Below are 13685 nucleotides of genomic sequence, written 5' to 3'. Positions count from 1 at the left end.
TTAGATGCTCCTCTCAGTTTCTAGCCCTGCAGGGGAAGATCTGGTCAGTTCAGTTTACTTTCTTTCTCTCTATTCTGAGGTTGCCTTTAATCCCATTTTAGCTTCTGAAGGAATGACATCATTTCTTATTGGGTACTACAAATTCGGGGTCCCTGCAACCACCATCTCCTCCAATACCAGATGCAAGTTCAGGGATAACCAAGACTGCCCTTATGTTCCATAGTTTGCAAGAAGAACTTGGAGAACTCACTGAAAGCTGGTATGCTCACAGTTATGGTTTATTACGGCAAAGGGATGCAGATTAAAGTTAGCCAAGGGGAGATGGGCATAGAGCAGGATGTAGGAGAGTCACCGGTAAGAATCTTCCAGTTACCTTTGCTCAGTGGAGTTGTGTGGGCAGCATTAACTTGTCACAGCAACGATGTGTGTTGACATACACAGAGTATTGACAATGAACAAAGCTTACCACAGCCTCAGTGTCCAGGGTTTTAGTGCAGCTCAGTCATGTACATGGTTGACCATCAGTGTACCTGACCTCAGGCTCCCCTTCCAAGGTTGAGCTGTTACTGCACAGCCTGAGGCCTATAAATCACATTTTTAGTATAGACTGCCTGGCATGGTCGAAGGTTGTAAACAGATGCTGTCATCAGGCTCGATGTTCCAGAAGCTTAGAGATTACCTTTCAAAAGCCAAGGATGAGAGTCAAACTTTTCTTTGGACAAGATTAAGTCTTCGCTGCATAGGTCCTTTGTGCTTCCAGTTGAAAATGTCTGGTTATCTAGCTGTTTCACAAAATCAACTGTTACCTGCTACTTTGTTCCTTTCTTTTTATAATTTATTTTTACTTTAGAGAGAGAGAGAACACAAGCATAGAGACAGGGGCAGAAGGAGAGACAAAGAGCATCTTAAGCAGGCTCCACGCTCAGTGAGGCTTCTGACTCGGGACTCGATCCCATGATCCTGAGATCATGACCTGAGCTGAAATCAAGAGTTGGGACCTGAGCAACCCAGGTGCCCCTCTTTCTTTTTTCACTCTTTTATCTTCACCTTTATTGGGAGATAATTTGTCTTTTTCCCAAATTTTAAGATATATTTTGTAACAAACAAGCATTCTTTTTGAAATAAATGAGGATTTGGGATCTCTTTCTTGAGAACCTTGCTACTGGGTGGTCTGTGTCCAAAGAGAAATCTCAGACTGAATTCTGCCACACCTACAAACCCTTATTAGCAAGGAGGCAAGAAATAAAGTTTTAAACATACCAATGTTTTTTAAACTTTGCAGACATTTATTTACTTTTCCCATATTACCAACCATGAACATAAGTAGCTAAGTCCTATATTTCTTCAGGAAAAGATAACACTATTGAGTGACTATTACATCTTATGAGGAACTTTAGGGTTAAGAGCTCTTGCTTTTGGTCCCACAAGCCCTCTTTGAAGTGACCTAGAAAAAATATTTTAAAAAATGTTTTAATGTTTATTTCTTGAGAGAGAGAGAGAGAGAAAGAGAACAAATGGGGAAGGGGCAGAAAGAGAAACACCAAATCAGGAGCAGGCTCGAAGCTCTGAGCTGTCAGCACAGAGCCCAACATAGGGCTCGAACTCATCAAACTCAAGATCATGATCTGAGCCAAAGTTGGAAGCTTAACTGAGCCACCCAGGCACCCCAACCCCATTTTTTTTTTAATTCAATAAAGTCTTGGCTCTATCCTGTTGAGGTATTCTGCCAAACTCAAGCAAAAAGTCCATTGAGACAGATGTGAACAGATCCTGACTTCATGATTCAGACAAGTAGTTAGGTGACACACTCATTATGAGGCAGAACACAGGGCCCTGTGTCCTAGGCCTGGAGTCCCCCTTCTAAAGTTTGTAGGTTGCCTTTGTCCTCAGATCCTTACACTCTGTCCTGCAAAGGCAGAGATGCCTATATGATATCTGGCCAATCATGAACTCATCTCACCAATGGAAAGCCATTTCTCATGCTAATTATAAAACCCTTTAGTGATGGCAAAGCCTTCAAGAGAGTTGAGACTGGTAACTCTCCAGGAGTGTGGACTCTTGATTATTCTTTCAAATGCTAACTAAACACTCTGTACTCAGTATCCTAATGGAAATCTATCACATGTTAATTGCCCCTGGTATATATGTGAAAACTACCCTGTGACTGTAATATGCTATCTATGCTGAAATATTTTAAGACCTTTAGACCATATATAAGGTCCTTCTAGAAAAGACTTGATTCAACACTGATTTTAAAGGTTCACCTAGATTCTTTGATTTTCTTTTTTAAAAAATCTGCTGCTTTTGGTGAAAGACTCTTTGGCTCTTCACATCAGCTTTCTCTCACCATGGCTTTGGTGGTCCAATCTAGCCTCTCTACACAGGACCTGGGAGGTGTATCCAGGTGGGAAAGCAATACTGATTTTGGCAAATTTGATTGGTGGCTAATCCTTAATGCACTTAAAACATTAAAACATCACACACGTACAGCTTCCCTATTCACTCAGCAAATATTTATTAGAGCCTACTCTTTGTGATTCTTTTTGTTTGTTTGTTTGTTTGTTTCTGTTTTTGTTTCTTAGGACCCTGATTCTCAAAGGGTGGTCCATCCATCCCTGGTGGTCCCTGAGACATGTTTAGAGAATATGTAATATCAAAATTATTTTTATTTTTTAATTTATTTTAATTTTTTAATGTTTACTCATTTTTGAGAGACAGAGCACAAACAGGGGAGGAGAGACAGGGAGACCCAGAATCCCAAGCGGGCTTCAGACTCTGAGTTGTCAGCACAGAGCCCAGAGCCTAATGTGGGGTTCAAACCCACAAACTGTGACATCATGACCTGAGCCAAAGTCAGATGCTTAACCGGCTGAGCCACCCAGGTGCTCCAAACATCTGTTGTTGTTTTTTTTTTAAGTTTATTTATTTTGAGAGGGTGGGAGGGAGGGAGAGAGAATGCCCATGTGACTGGGGGAGGGGGAGAGAGAGAATCCCAAGCAGGCTCCACACTGTCATTGCAGAGCCTGATGTGGGGCTCAAACTCACCCTGTGAGATCATAACCTGAGCCAAACCAAGAGTCAGACGCTTAACCAACTGAGCCATCCAGACACCCCAGTAAACATCTTTTTAATGTTTTGAATGACAAAATGGGAAATTTCGTTAAACTTCTCTGCTTTATACTGAGGCTGTCTTGAGTTAACTTCTGAGCTGAACTATTGGCCTTTTGCCTACAGTACCATTTTTCCCTGAAAGAACTACTTATACACCAACTGTAGTTCAGATTTGTGTATTTCACAGATATTTCCTTGAAAATGTCAATTAAAAACAAAAACAAACTACAGTATTTGTTTCCAAGGAGAACATTTAAAATCTCAGGTGAAATTGTAAATTTTTGAAAACTTGTATCTACCCTTCCTGAGCTTGAGAGCTTCCCAGTTCTAAGACCTGTTTTCTGATGAGCCCAATGGTGATATTAACAAAAGTAACTTTTTGATACTGTATTATGAAATGTGTGAATATTTGGAAGATCAACATTACTCAGTAAATCAGTATATTCTAAACTATCAGTGAATGATATCACAAAACCATGTGTGGTAAAGGCACTATACAGTGTGTGAGATAAACCAATGTTTGTTTGTTTCTTTGTTTGTTTTTTAGTGTTTGTTTATTTTTGAGAGAGAGCACATGTCCCTGTGTGTGAGTGAGTGAGGGGAGGGCAGAGAGAAGGACAGAGACAGAGGGTCCAAGGATCTGAAGTGGCTGGCAGTAGAGACCCTGATATGGGGCTCAAACTCACAGAACCGAGAGATCATGACCTGAGCCGAAGTTGGACTCTTACCCAACTGAGCCACCCAAGGACCCCTAAACCAACATACTTTAATATAATAGAGGAAAAATGTTTACTTAAATGATTTAATATTCCACATTGTAACTAAACTTTAAGTATATATCTGTGTGAAGTCAAATATTTTTCATATACGTCATCCAGCACAACATAGCTCAACAGATTGAATATGGACACATATATGAGGATCCACCTGTTTAGATTAAGCAGATATTAAAGAAACTTATAAAAATCTAAAGAACTTGGCATGGCCACCCTTCTCAGAAATTACCATTTCTTTAGGACCTAGAATTATTTTTCATAAAAATGTCATTTAAAAATAATAAGTTTGTCATAATTCATTTTAAATAGATAAATATGTTTAAATTTTTAAATTTTAGCCTCTAATACAGTAAATAGCAACAAATATAACCCATATAAACAAAACTCTTTCGGGCCCAGATAATCTTTAGGCATGTATAGGTGTCCTGAGACCAAAATTTTAACAACACAGTTTTATTTTATTTTATTTTATTTTATTTTTTTATTTATTTCTAGGAGAGAGAGAGAGACAGCGTGAGCAGGGGAGGGCCAGAGAGAGAGGGAATCACAGACTGAAACAGGCTCCAGGCTCTGAGCTGGCAGTCAGCACAGAGCCCAACGCGGGGCTCGAACCCACGAACCGCGAGATCATGAACTGAGCGAAAGNACCCAAGGACCCCTAAACCAACATACTTTAATATAATAGAGGAAAAATGTTTACTTAAATGATTTAAGATTCCACATTGTAACTAAACTTTAAGTATATATCTGTGTGAAGTCAAATATTTTTCATATACGTCATCCAGCACAACATAGCTCAACAGATTGAATATGGACACATATATGAGGATCCACCTGTTTAGATTAAGCAGATATTAAAGAAACTTATAAAAATCTAAAGAACTTGGCATGGCCACCCTTCTCAGAAATTACCATTTCTTTAGGACCTAGAATTATTTTTCATAAAAATGTCATTTAAAAATAATGTTTGTCATAATTCATTTTAAATAGATAAATATGTTTAAAATTTTAAATTTTAGCCTCTAATACAGTAAATAGCAACAAATATAACCCATATAAACAAAACTCTTTCGGGCCCAGATAATCTTTAGGCATGTATAGGTGTCCTGAGACCAAAATTTTAACAACACAGTTTTAAGAAACTGCATTTAATGGTGCATTGCCACCCAGTTCTTGAGAGAGTGGCTGTGTTTCTTACAGGTTGATTGTGATTTCATAGTTGGAGCTCAGTGTGTTCTGAAGAGAAACAGCAGATAAGAGTGACTGGAATATGGGGTTCCTGGCTGGCTCAGGATCTTGATCTCAGGATCTCAAGCTTCATGTTGGGCATGGAGCCCGCTATATAAAAAAAAAAAAATGACTGGAATAGCACAGAAGAGATTTTGAAGACTTTTTTAACTTACTGTTTTTTACCCTATGTATAGCAATCTTTTCTGGAAGAATTTCATTACTTACAAAATGATTTCTTCAAAACTACATACACACTTAGACCCCATCAAAAGTCCCCTTTAACCTGTATGGGTGTTTCTGTACTTTTCTCTACTCATGAACACAAGACCCATCATACTTGGCCTCTCTAGTGAATATTTCTCCCAATGCATGAATTTCACCTAGAATTTTTGTTTTGCCTTTACTTTTTATTTTTAATTCAGAATATTAATTAACATTACTGACAGATTTGATAAATTTCTGTGTTGACCATTCTTCATTGTCTTCTAGATGGTCCAACATCTTCTTGATGAGTTAATTCCTAACTTTTTCAGACAGGTTTGACTATGGATAATAAACTCTCTTAGTCTCTGTATGCTTTCCAAGTAAAGGATAATTTAGTATGTATATTATTTTCACACTTACTTATTTTATTATTTCCTATCTCTATTTTTGCTGATGAGAAATGTAGTTATTTACTTTAGACATTCTGCTTTCTTTGCATCTGAATGGAGGCAATCCAAGCACAATAGCAGGATTTAAAGAAAAGACATATTTGGGGCAAGTGATGCTTCCAAATTTCACTGTATAAGCAAATGTCAACTTTGCTTCTAATATAGGCTTCTGTCCCTGAGCCTATCACTGTTCTCAGTCTATAAGAGGTGGTCAGTATAATTGTTGTCGTTGTTTTGTTTTTTAGTAAAGTGTGATGAATACTAGCTGTGTTGCAATTAGTATAAAATTCATACTCATTGATGATGGTATGATAATTCATACCCATTGAGAATGTTAATTTGAGAGAATCCTAGACTCCAAAATTTTGCGCGTCACAGAGATAAATTGAGAAGTCAGCATGGTGGTAGACATTAATGGAAACCTCATGTTTCGTCTTACAAGGGCTCAGAGAATCATGCTAAATTTTGCAGGCTGGGCTGAAGCAGGCTTCTGACCCAGAGTGGTCAGAAATGGTGTGATTTGAGGGGCCACTGTATATCATGCCACGGAGTCAAGTTGTCAGGAATATTTCAGGACGTAGGGTCAAAGCTCGAGTTAAAGGGCAGAAGTCAGGGACAGCAGATTGGAATCTCATCACTAAGTGAAGCACAAGTTGATGTGAGAGAAAAAGGTCTAGAGCTTTTAGAGAAAAAGGTCTTAACCAGAACAAGGGTGCACGTCGTGGGCACCGGTCACCTGGTTCAGTGACAGTGTCAGATCAGATATGCTGGTGAATGTACTGTGGTACTGTGACAATCCACTCTGCAAACTGCATTTACATTTAGAAAAAAAGTGTTCTTAATATCTTTTCTAAAAATCAATATGTGTGTAGGTGGTCAACACCAGATGTTAGCAAAATCCTATTATCCAATTCTGCTTGTTACAATCACACCCTAATTCTGGTATCTTGCTCTGGGTATTTTGTGGGGAATAGTGTATGTCTTGCCATTTTTTAAAAATATCTTTTAACCACTGGGTATATGTAGACTTTTATATTCACTGCTTAAATCACACACACATACACACACATAAGCATTTGTCCACCTAAGTAGACAGACAGACAGACAGACAGACACACACACACACACTCATTCACGTAAGTACTTAAAGAGGGGTCTAGGAAGATATCACAAGTGGAGACTCAAAGAAAATTCTTTGAGGTCAATGAACTAAGATGTCTGCAGAAAGGGAAAAAAAAGGTTATAAAATTTAAAGCCATTTAAAGGAACATCCCCTTTCCTTTCCTCTCAGTCTATGTAACTGCTGAAAAGCCATGTCGTCTTGAATTCCAGCTTCTTGGGTGGGTTGCTCTTGATGATTGAATCCTATTACACTCCTCCCCAGAACTATTTATCTCTGAGCTTTCCCTTAGAGTCAAGATCCTTGTCCCCACCCCACTGATGTGGACAGGGGGTGTCATTCTTCTGTAGCATTCGTGTTTGTGATCGTCTTTGACCCTACTCTTCTCGGCTGAGTCGTGAGGTCAAAAACGGTTTCCTGGTTTTGGTGCAGTCTGGAGGTGGCAGTGTACATTTTTTTTTAAAATCCTCCCCGGGAAAACCTCGGTTTTTTTCAGAAGCTGGCCAACCCCACCCCCATCTTACACCTGCTTTCAGCTGCCACCTTTCATGAGCCTGCTGTGTTAAAACACATTACAATAGCAGGCACTGACAATTTTACATAGTTCTGAAAGCCTGGGAAGCTGGGTCAGAAGAAGGGTTACCCTGTGAAAATCTTGCTGAAGAAAAGGGGAAAGAATTCAGCTCTTTATTAGCAGTTCTGAGTTCTCTTGCCTTGAGGAGCTGAGAAAGCATGCCTTCTTGAGCCTGACACAGAATCAGGCGCCGTGTTCTAAGTGGTTGGCAGTGGGATTGAAATTTATAGTCAAAACCCAAATGTGCAGAAAGGTGGCCATATTTCTCCAAAACTGGCAACCATTTTCTCCCAACTTGCTAAGTCAGTTTAAAATCCCAATCAGGGCATTTTCCTCTCTCAGATATTTTCCTCTCTTCTTCCGGGAAGCATGTGAGTAGGGTATCAGAAGTCTCATGGCCACAAGGAGGAAGTATCTGTTTTGCAGACTGTGTCCTCATGTCCTCACTGGCCTCTGTGAAGACACCTCCTGTCTCTGAGTCTCCTACACATCCCTGGCTGAGGGAGCACATTGGTGTTCCTACCCAACGTACCATGACTGCTTTGGGCTCCTGGGCTACTGGGTAGCCAGGTAGGTGCCCTGTCTCAGTTCCCATGTACTCTTTGAAGCTCAATGACATTATCCATCTGGCTCCTGGATTTGAATTGAACATCCTGCATCCTCTGTTATGAGCTCCTTCTGCCCCTTGCTGTGGCAAATCCCTGCTGAAAATCATACTCCACATTCTTAGCTAATTCTCTACCCATCTTGGGCAGCTGGGTGAAGAGGGCAATAGGGTTTTCTCCAAACCTTCTCCTTGCCTTGCTGATATTATGGGGGACCTAGGAGAGGTATGTAGGTGGCTTTTTCAGGCCGTCTTTGCCCACATCTGCCTTCCAATCAACATCTGGGCTGCTTGGTCAAGGCCAGGCTAGGCCCCTGGTAGGGGTGAGGGCTTGCTATGCTCTGCCTACTTCCCAGCAAGATCTCTGTGACCTACTTTGTTTGGCTCAATGGGAATGGGAGGGGCAGGCTTTGAATAAGCACAGAGGAGTAACCTCTTTCTGTTTCCCAAACAGAAAGTTCCATATGCATACATACATTATAACCATCGTATTTTCTGAATCCTCTAGACTGACATCCACCTTAAACTCAAGAATTCTAAGTTCCTAATATACCTTGGTGGCTTGCTTTCACTTAAAATATTTAATTTTCCATTGCAATGCATTTCAGTTATCTATGATTTGGTAATTTACCATTTTTTTAAAATAATGGAAATATTTGAAGGCCCTGTAGGTATGATCTAAAAGAAAAATTAATTTCTGATAAACCTGGTCACTTGTATTAAGCCATTTTTCACATGATGGGTTATATAAAATAATTCATCTTGGTGGTAGTGTAACAAAAAAGATGTGCTCAAGTAGCTAAAGCAGAGAGATGAAAAGATGTAGAATTTTTAGAAGCTGAACATCCGCTTGGTGTCCCCCCAAACCTGTAAAACATAGGGTTTCATATATGGGCTCTTATTCCTTTTGGCAGATACCCCACTAAGCTGCAGAGACAGTGGTCTCTTTTGATTTGATAAGGTTGGCCTCAGATCATGACAGTGTTCAGGAAGGATGTACAGTGAATTGGGGAGACATGAAAATGTATACTGAGAGAAGTATCTTCAGTAACCATAAATTACTTTATATATGTGCATGCATATGGTAGCTTTTATTGGTAACAAGATACTATTCTTTCCTTGTTGAATGATAGAAAATCCAGGAAATGTATTTGAAGGTGTGAATATTTGTAATTGTGAATCTAGGGGTACATTTCTTCTTCTGAGCCAGGGATCACCATGTTCATTGCAATTAGGAAAGGATCACCAGGAGAGAACCAAGTCAGAGCTAGAGTTAGGATTATAAGTGGAATTTGTATAAGTTATGATTATAAGGAGCAACACATAGTTAATAAAACATTATTGCTTCATGATTCTCAAAAAAATGCTGTGAGGGAAGAATTATATTCCTCCTAGTGTCTAGTGAACCCAGCTGTTAAGGTATTTTCACAAAGTAAATCAATGAGGAAATAAAGCTGGGATTGACATTGTATAATAGATTTTTTTTTTAGTAGATCAACTCTCTAATGATAGATCTTCAGGTGCATTTATGAACATTCTTTTATTTAATATTTATGTATTTATTTAATTTTAGAGAGACAGCATGATCAGGGGAGAGAGGAAGAGGGGAAGGGAGAGAGAATCTCAAGTAGTCTCCATGCTCAGCATGGAGCCTGACTTGGGGCTGGATTTCACAACCCTGGGATCATGACCTGAGCCAAAATCAAGAGTTGGACATTCAACCAACTGAGCCACCCATATGTCCCTATTTAATATTTGTAAAAGACTGAAATAGTGTCCCCCCCCCCCCTTTAAGACTGTTAGTTGTTGATGTAGATTCATTTGCTTTAATTGTTTTACTAGGACATTTTCAAACCTATAGGGAAGTAAAGAGAATAGTAATGGACAACTCATGAGCTAAATTTAACGAATATGTACCTTTCACTATATTTGCTTTATATATTGTTTTGCTGAAATATCTAAAATAAATTATAGGCTTTATGATATTTCATCCCTAAATGCTTTAGAAGGCTTTCTCCAAAAATAACAACATCTATCTTCCTAATTAACCACCCACTTAACTATTACCTGATCACACCAAATCCTTAATATTAACTAATATCCTATTCCTACTCAGATTTCCTCCATTAGCCTTTAGATACCTTTTAATGTTGGTGTGTTCAGAGTAGGATCCATTAAGGTCCACACATCATACTTGGTTGTTATCTCTTAGTTGCTTTTCACAAGGAGTTAGAGCACCTCCTCTCTTCCCTCTCCCTGTGTGCCATGTACTGTTGAGTAGAGCTGGCTGATTTTCCTGCAGAAAATTCCGCCCACTGGATTTCTCAGACTGCTTCCTTGTTCAACTCCTCTCATAGCTGCTGTTCCTGTTTACTGAAAACTAGATCTACAAGTTAAACTAGGCTCACATCGGTCAATTTTAGAAAGACTCAGGGGTGAGACATAGGGAAGCATGTCCGGTTGACTCACCCTTAGTGACACTGATGTTGGTTATTATGTGAAGGTGATCCTCACTTACTTCTAACTCAAGGACTATGCATATTATTGTGAAATGGTTTTCATACTTCATAATTAAGTTGAATTAATTCTGGACTCTAACTTGGACATGTGTACTCATCGAATTTCTTAGATTCCAGAGAATACTGAATGTAGGTATTTAACCAATACAAAAAGATATGAGATGCTTGGGGAGTGCATTCAACATATCTTTGAAATTAAACTGAAGTTACTTTTATTTGCTAATGAGACATTGTTGATTAAAGAAGAAACAGACACATCAAGACTGCTCCCTTTTGATTCACTCTTTTCCCCTCAGTGACCTTCTATTTCTTTCTGTCTCGCTGTATTCCCTAAGCACCTGGTTGCGCACAGCACACCTTACCAACACTGTAGAGATCATAAGAGCAAATTCAGAGATTAAAGATTTTCCTCCTCTTCCTTGCTTTCCAACACACACATACACACAGAGAGAAAGAGAATGGAGAAATAAATGTCACTCATTTACTCAATTTTATGACAAATTTTTTAAAAATATTTTTATTTATTTATTTCTAGGAGAGAGAGAGAGAGAGAGAGAGACAGTATGAGCAGGGGAGGGTCAGAGAGAGAGGGAGATATAGACTCTGATATAGGCTCCAGGCTCTGAGCTGGCTGTCAGCACAGAGCCCAACGCGGGGCTCGAACCCACGAACCGCGAGATCATGACCTAAGCGAAAGTATGACAAATTTTTTACATAACACTGATTATTAGGTTAGGTATTGCTATCTGTGAGTACATCTTTGTGCACGTGTGTGTGTGTGTGTGTGTGTTTTCAAAAGCAAATTTGAAAGAAAGGTGAGCCTTGCAACTGGCTGCATTTTAGAATCACAGGCATGTGTGAATAAGCCTGCATTAGGCTGATTAAGATGTTAAAAGAAAAGTCTCTTCTATATTCTGTATACTTACATTCTCCTCTACATAGTGGTCTAGATATGTTAATAATTTTTAAAGTGGCTTTGCTTTCACTGTGAGTAGCACTTTTAAAGCTCTTTGGTGGAGGGACATGTGGCCTGGCTCCACTGATCTGCAAACAACACCCCCTCTGAGTACTATTATCATCCAGACGGTTTTCTTACTGAGCAGTTATGAAGGTTTATGACCAAGTTATAAACAGGAGAAGGGAGCTTATGTTAATGAGGTCAACACTGTTTCTGTTATGTCTTTGACTTATTAAACAGCCCCCCAAAGGGAATACCTTTTCCAAATGGGCTAAATTGAGAAACTTTTGCCAGCTGAAGACTTGCTCTGCAATATACTTAATGATGTACAGCTGGATGTACCCCCACGTGGTGCCGTTCAGGGCTGCCCTATCCCCGGCAGCTGTAACATGAGTATTTACCTGTGCATTTGTCTATATGGTCACCTCCACAGTTATTTCTTTGTCTCAGTCAGCTCGGGCTGCCGTAACAAAATATCACTGGCTGGGTGACTTAAACCACAGGAATGTATTTTCTCACAGTTGTGAGGGCTGGGAAGTCCAAGATCAAGGTGCAGGCAATTTGATTTCTGGTGAGAGCGCTCTTCCTGGTTTGCAGGTGGCTGCCCTTCTCACTGTGTGGCTAGGAGAGAGTGAGGCAGCAAGCTTTCTGGTGTGTCTACTTCTATACAAGCGCTAATCCCATTATGAGGGCCACTCTCATAACCTCATCTATCCCTAATTAGGTCCCAAAGACCCCACCTGCAAATATCTTCCTATTGTGGAGGTTAGGGCTTCCACATATGGATTTGCGGGGAGGGGAACACTCAGCGCAGGAAGATTCTTCATATGGAGAGTGAGTGCATGAGGGAAAAATGGTTTCTGTTTTGTTAGGTCATTTGGTTTACAAATCAGCCTCTGAAGATTTAGGTTGTTTGTGCTTTATTCCCCAGCTGCTGGGTTTGGTGTCAGAGGAGTTGTTTCTGTTATGGTCCGGTGATAATACTTACTCAGATGAGAGCGTGCATAGCACCACTGAGTCCGAATAAAGGCAGGCATCCCAGAAAAGTTCGCATTTGTTATGAAAGGTGGATGGTCCATATTGCTCCTTCTAGCACAATGGGTAAGGGCGTACTGGTTACAGTTTTGTAGTCAGTGTTTCAGTGTTTTATCAATTTGCAATTATAGCCTTAGCCCCAGATTTGTATAGCCTTTGATAAGGAAGTCACCAGCTTGCGGTGGGGTGGGGTGGGTAGCCAGACAGCTGCTCATGCATACCAATGAGGGTTTTGTCGATGCAAATTTGGAGAGCCCTTTAAAAAATTTAGCCCTAAGTGTCTACTTTGAGCTTCGGTGTGATATGTGATATGAGACCACTTAACCAGCAAGTTTACCTCTAATTTTAGCTTCACCTGAATTAAAAGCTGGCGTGATACTGCATACGGCTCCAGACATTAGCAACCTGAAAGTGCAGAAAGAAACAGCCTGAAATTAGCTGCAGTCCAAGGGAAGAATCACCAGAAAGCCACTGATGGTTTTGTGTTGTTTTCAAAATTTCAGGAAATCTCCGATGAATATTAGGGTAAAAGAGATAATTTTCTTCTTCATAGGAACACATTTTTAATGCCATTTATTTCCTGCGTTGGCAGCTTAAGACAATCAGCCCACATACAATGGAAGCCAAACAAAAAAAAAACAAGCTGTTTGGGGAATGGATTCTCCAACAAATCCCTCTCAAATGAGCCGAGGTCCCCAGTGTAAAAGAATGCTTTACATCTCCTGCTTACCCCTCCAATGTCTGACCACTGGGCCACTGAAATGTTCCATCGAGCAAGATGGCTGAACAATCATAGTACCATTTTGTTTTGGAAATGGGGCCAGCCCAGGCATATAAGTTTGTTCTTTGTGTCGGGGAGAGACCATGTAAGCTGCCCAGATCCTCTCTTAATCGAAGTGGCCGCTCTATGTATTAGCTAAGCATTTCTGCTTCCTGTGTGTGAGACTGGCATCTCTGTCTGACTTTATCTGTAGTCACAACAATGTTCACACCTGAGTGCCAATCACGTGAAGTGAGACTTCCTGTTCCCCTTGACTGTAGCTGATGCAGGAGGATGGTAGATCGAAAAGGGGATGGTTACACTTAGGATAATAGTCACAAAGCA

Source organism: Crocuta crocuta, unplaced genomic scaffold (assembly GCF_008692635.1).
Source record: "Crocuta crocuta isolate KB4526 unplaced genomic scaffold, BGI_CrCroc_1.0 scaffold145, whole genome shotgun sequence".
NCBI lineage: Eukaryota > Metazoa > Chordata > Mammalia > Carnivora > Hyaenidae > Crocuta > Crocuta crocuta.
This window is presented reverse-complemented; position numbering follows the sequence as displayed.